We start from the raw sequence: 6,503 nt of genomic DNA, 5'->3' as shown, positions 1-6,503 counted from the left end.
CGTCGACAACAATATTGTCAACTTGATGTGCATTTAAATTTCCATACACGAAGCTTTGCATGAAAATTCGCAGGGTTCAATAAACCATAAAATTTCAAAGTGTATTCTTGAACATTATTCTGTCTACATGAAAATCTACATCAAAAATGTATATGCTTAAAATTTGTTTCTTGTTTTCAATCAATCAATACGGAATGTGAAAACTCTGTAAAATTTTAAATCTTACAAATTAATTTTTAATGCGTATGTCAATAAAAACAATATTTTTAAGATTATTTTTGTTTGTTTTTTATGCTAAATATTGCATCAGCAGGAACACCAAATGTTTCACTCATTCTTCAAGAGTAGTAAAAAGAGATGTTAATCATACGCAGTGTTGGCATTTCGACTTTTGTGTAGGTTGCGCTTTTTATGTGACATTTTAAATTGATTTGCATGCAGCTCACTGGCGGCCTTTGAAAGACTTCAAAGGTGCTATAAAATGCAGGCTATTTCTGGCATGGGCTTGTTTGCTTTTTGTTTGGACACTTTGAATTCTTTGCCCGGCATGAAATCAGAATGCGAAATGTACGTTAATAAACATTAAGTGGAAAAATCCATTCATTTGTTGAAGGCTGTCGAACACAATCCTTATAAATTCTTGTCCATTCAAGAGGGTTTATTTGATCCCAACATTCTATTCGCTTCATCACTTTTCTGACCAAACACGCACATTAATGCTTTGTAACTCGACGACGTGCTTCGTTTATGCATTAAAGTGTACACGGAATTTAAAATAGCCTCAAGCAAAATGGAAAGCCCAGTGCTCTGCCCTGAAATGATGCTCAAATGTTGCGCAGCCCATAAAAAGGGATCAGGGTGAAGTCATTCACAACACGGTGGGCTGTCAGGCAAGTCAATGGGCTTATGATTTATATTACCATTAGCACAGTGCGGATCATTGGACGGTCTTTGTTCATACTATTGAGCTGACCCTAGCCCCTGTCCGGCTGCTTTTTATTGCCAAAATACGTTTTTAGCCTTTAGCCCTTCCTGTCAACTTTTAAGCAAAGCTGAAGAGTATTATAATTTTTATACACATCTATTTCCTACGTACATATTTAAAAGACGTACTTTTTGGATTTGACATTATATTTGTATATAAATGCAATTCCCAAGCAAGGATTTAATTATTTGTGCTAGTTGCTTAGTCTGCATCTTCATTTAGGCTCAAGAGCTCATTAATATTGCTAAGCCACTCAGTGAAAATAAAGTGCTTTCAAATATGTAACGCACATCAAAAACAAGAACACGAAAAAAATTGTTTGTAAAATGCGCACCACTGCGTATGAGTAATGGGTGAACGACAAAAAAAAAACACATATAAAATGAAGCCAAGCCGCACGTATTTTAATTAATTATATAAAATGACTACAAAAGCGTAGCCACGGTGCTCAAGGCAGGATGGCAGGACCTGATTGCGCTGCAATCATTACAAATTTTAATTATATTTCTGCAGCAGCCGCATACCACAGCCCAACACCTGTGGGTTTCTTTCGAGTCCACATTCCCCTTTCAACATACACAGCAGGTGACGAATCACAAGCGGAAATCCACAACAGGTGACATACGACGTAAGGCACAAGGTCACGCCAAGATACATATAACAAAGCCAGTTGCTTTAAGAACTCAAACAAAAATCAGCCAGGCTCAAGCTATGCACATTTTTCTGCTCATTATAAATTGAACAATTTTTTCTATTAATGATAAATTAATGTTCCAAAAACATGAATTCTGTTGTATGCAAAAAAGTATGCGATAAAGCAAAGCCTGAGTTAATTTAATTAAAATATTTAAGAAACAAAAGCTACCGTAAGAAATGTACACAATTTATGCCTAACATTTGAACTTAAATGAAAGCTGCTGTTGTTGCCTCGACTATAAACCTTTTTTACACACATTTAATAAGTATGTAAGTAGAGCCCTTAAATGCTGGGCAAGCACGTGCCGTACATATAAAGAGCTCACAAGTGTGGGCAAACGCCGAAAATGTCGCCCATAATTCAACTAACGAAAACTGTAAACTTTTTTGGGGCAGCTGCCGGTCCGCGATGACCCATTAGTCCCTTTGCCACTCCAAATGTATTTGTTGGTAAGTGTGTTGAGGGCCACTGCGTTGGCTGACTTGCCATCAGCTTTGGGCCAAATACACACACACGCGCACACAAATTATGCACCAACTGCGCCACGGGCATCAGTTGTTGGCCGCAGGGCAAAGAGCCGGGCAAGTTTGCCGGATTCGCTGCCAACCCTCGCCTTAATTTAGACAAGTGACAGCCACTCGGAATTAGTGTCTCGGGTGCAACTTAAAGTTGGATAATCACTCATTTAGCTTTTTACGGTTTATACTTTGTTTAAGATTTTACTAGTAGGTAAGCAACGCGGCTTATCAATTTGTATGCCTAATTTGATTTGTGATTTGCATTTCATGGCTGTGACTGTGCTCGAAATTGGAATGAATGTCTGACATTCGCAAATTACATTTCGCCTTGTATGTAGGTGTAGGGCTTTGCTTGAGTATATCTAAAGCTTATTACAGTTTATTTCTAATTCAGCGCACAGCATGAATTACATTTATGCCACGGTGCGTATGCGTAATGCTGCTTTTTACGGTTAATGCTGAGAGCGGCTGCTGGCGGTGCTGAAGAAGCTGCTGTCGGAGCTACCCAAAATGCTATCAAATGCATTTATACTGAAATTTATTGTCTGACGTTGAATGCCAAGCCATAAATCATGGAACGAATGACAGCGAGCAGCCCAAGTTCACTATTTTAAAAGGCAAATAAAAAAATGAATATGAATTGTTGCGCATAGCCATAAATGTATAAATAAACGAGCATATACGCGAGGGTGGACTGATAAAAAGTTGGTTTAAATCAGAAAATATCTATAAACGTGCGGGTTATTTATAAAGTTTATCATCGTAATCTAACGCGACTTAAATCTACTGTCGAGACTGATGGTTAAGACTGCACTAAATGTATTTAAAATAAATTTCTGTTTAAAGTCATCAAAGTATACTACCTAAGTAAACTGTGACCTGAGTAGCTGCTCTGCATTCGTCAATAAGAATTCCGCTTTCCAAAGCCAATGTTTATTTAAAACCTATTCCATTCGCCAATGCCTGATGCATAATTTAATTGAACTCGTTTTGAAGCAGCTGCCCTTTGTGCTGCGCCCTCAGCAATTAGAGAGAAATTTTGCAATCAAAGTTAGCATACTTGTATTGTAATTAATTTTGCATACGCAGTTTGCGTTGCCCATTGGTGTTGGGCAATTGGCAACTTTCGCCGGAACTTTAACAATTGATGTTGTGCATGAATAACTCATGCGCCACATTTTGCGGCACCGCCTAAACTGTAAATGCGCATGGTTTGAGCTATAATTACAACTGTGGCATGATTAAATTATAAGGCTGCCCGGGCGACCTTTTAAACGCCCCTAGACGCTGCCAACGCAGCTGTTGCGTTTAATTAATTTGTGCTTAGACGTCGAGTTGCAAAGAAAAATTACCAACCGGCCAAGAAACAAAACCAAGAAAATGAAATAAAATAGTACACATTTTTCCAGGTAGCCAGGTGGAAAAAAAAAGAACAACGTTTGCGGCCAGTCGCCAGTTTCCGTCGTCATTACGCAGATTTCTCCAAGGAACGCATCCAAAATATGCCAAATTGTTGCGAACGTACCAGAACTAAGACACAGATGTGGGTCAGCAGCTCGTCGAAATGCTGCTGGAAGCTACACATCCGCCTGCTCGTAAATTTCTGTTTTATAGCCTGGCAGCCCTTTAGCTGGCGAGTATTCTTTAATACTAGTGTATAGTTTTGGCAATGGGAAATTTTATTAAGCCAAGTTAGGTTGACTAGAAATTGCACAACAAATTAAAGATTTTCGATAAATTGTATCGAGTTGTTGAAAAGTAACATATGCATTCAATGAAACATATAATCCAATTTCAATTTGCTTAGCAATCCAAATATTGTTAGATTTTCATGTTATTTTTAGCATTGTACGTCACAAAGCGTGTCACGTATACGACAAGTGCACACATGCAATCAAATTTGTTATTGAGATTGATTTCGTCAGTCTGTCAACGCAGTCATCGACGCGTCAATTCAAAGAACTGCTGACCAAGTGATTGACCTTACGAACCCACGTACTCCACATAGAGTTTGACATCCGCTGCAGCATTTAAATTCCAGCATAAAGTCCATAGAACCAGCTGACTTGTCAAGAATGTAATGTTAAATAACTTGGATGGCTCGCAGCTGCGGTGTTTCGCCTGCGGCTCTGTTTTATGTGCCGTGGAATTTTCTTGTTTTTTATTTTATGCGTAACGCCTCGCAATTTTCTGTTGCTGTTTGATTAATGTACAAGGCCAAATAAAGCTCCGGAACTGTCCTTTGCCAAAAAAAAAAAAAGCTGGCGCTCTAATAAAATGCAAATTGAAATCGCCACGAATTATTATACCCAGGGCCCAGCTGTGCTTAGGCTAGGCTTTCCACTTTAAATAATAATTTACTCATGGGCGTGGATGTATGTATATAAATCTAGCTATATAAACTGAGCAATATTTTGCTACAAATTTTTTTTCTTATTCAGTAACGAAAGCTGCGTAGATTTTTCTACAGCAGCGGCAGAAAGAAATCGTATCGAATAGGGGCGCAAAATAAAGCAAAATAATTTATCATGAATTTTTAATTCCAATTTGCTCATTTTCTTCATTATATAATTATGTCTTCTGCTTTAAATTTTTAATTTCAATATGTATACTTGTGGATGGTCTGCTTGAGTTTGAATTTTTTGCTTTACAGCGCCCCAGCTTGGGCCCGCTATAGCGACAGCACGCTCCTGTTGCGGCCCATTTAAATAAACACATTTGGGCGCCGCCGACTTTAGCGCCTTTGCCGCTTCCTTTAGAAAACTGTCGCTGCCCACGCAAGAGAAATATTGAACAATTTCGCTGACAACATTTTGCCCATTTTTGTTGGTTTATGCTTTGTGGCATTTGTAAATTTGAAACAAAAAAAAAAAAAAAGAAACGCCAGCGCCGATGTTTAGCATTCATCTGACGTTCTATTTGTTTACAATCATGCAAAGCCCCCCGCGACCAGTCCAGTAATGTTTAGGCTAATGACAGCTTGTAGATGAAATTAACGTAACACAATATAAACAGTTTTTGAGAAAAGTCAAGAAAGTTATTTGCTCAACATGAAAAGTGCATATTGTAAAGGCCACAATATAGATTCTTAAGAGCCTGTCACCTTTACAGTTTGCCCTGGTAATTGACAGGGTTTTAGCCGAAATCGTGTCAGCCACCGCAGTGCAGCAGGGTGGATGTCATAGCGTCAACGACCAGCTAACTGTTATGCATGTAAGCCATGCGATATTCCCGGCTGTCAGCACAAATATCCGTATCCACATCCGCATCCATTTGTACGCCCACACGTGCGGCATTGGCAAACGCGAGGCAGCTCAATAAATATAAAAATTGTTTGGGCTGCCAGTGAAAATCGCATGTTTGGTTTTTATTTACAATCACACGAAGATATCTTCAGTTAGCTGTTGCATGCGAACATATCATATATATGGAATGTTTATGGATATGGTCGCTAGAGAGTCGAATATTTCCATGCTCTTGTTGCTTTATATTTTCATTTCATTCGGTTACCTTTTGCTGTTAACTATTTTGTTTTTCTTTTGATTTTGTATAATTTATTGTTATTGTTGTGAATTTTCTAAAAATATGCAGCTATAAATTTACCGATTGGTTGCGTTTTATTGAAAAACGCCAGAGCGGCATATTTTATATTCTATGTCCACTTTTATTATATTTTCCTGAATTTTTGGCTGTTGTTGTGAATTTAGGTAGAATGCGATAAAAACGCGAAATTTGGAATATGTTACCCTGAACCCATTAAAAATGGGTATAAGGGTATATTGTATTTGTGCAAAATCCAAATGTATGTAACAGGCAGAAGGAAGCATCTCCGACCCCATAAAGTAAATATATTCTTGATCAGCACCAATAGCCGAGTCGATCTAGCCATGTCCGTCTGTCTGTCTGTCCGTCGTCCCGTCTGTCCTTCCGTCAGTATGTCCGTATGTATGAACGCAAGGATCTCAGAACCTATAAGAGCTAGAGACTTGAAATTGCAGATGTAGGTGCTCCTAGTTCCCGCGCAGATTCTAGTTTGTTTCCGATAATCGATAACTTTTTTGGGCAATTTTGGAAAATAATAAGAGCTAGAGTCACCAAACTTGACATATAGCATCTAATATAGAATAAACATATGCATTTGATGTTGGAAGATCATCTAGTCGGGAGCTCCCCTAGTCCCCTAGTCGCTCCCGACTAGAACCTCTTACTTGTTTTATGTTTTTTTTTCGCGGTTTCATTTTAAAAAAATATAAAACATATTTTTTCAGTTAAAAAAGTAATTGATATTTAATATTAATTTAAT

Source organism: Drosophila novamexicana, unplaced genomic scaffold (genome assembly GCF_003285875.2).
Source record: "Drosophila novamexicana strain 15010-1031.04,08,12 unplaced genomic scaffold, DnovRS2.1 tig00004554-arrow-pilon, whole genome shotgun sequence".
NCBI lineage: Eukaryota > Metazoa > Arthropoda > Insecta > Diptera > Drosophilidae > Drosophila > Drosophila novamexicana.
This window is presented reverse-complemented; position numbering follows the sequence as displayed.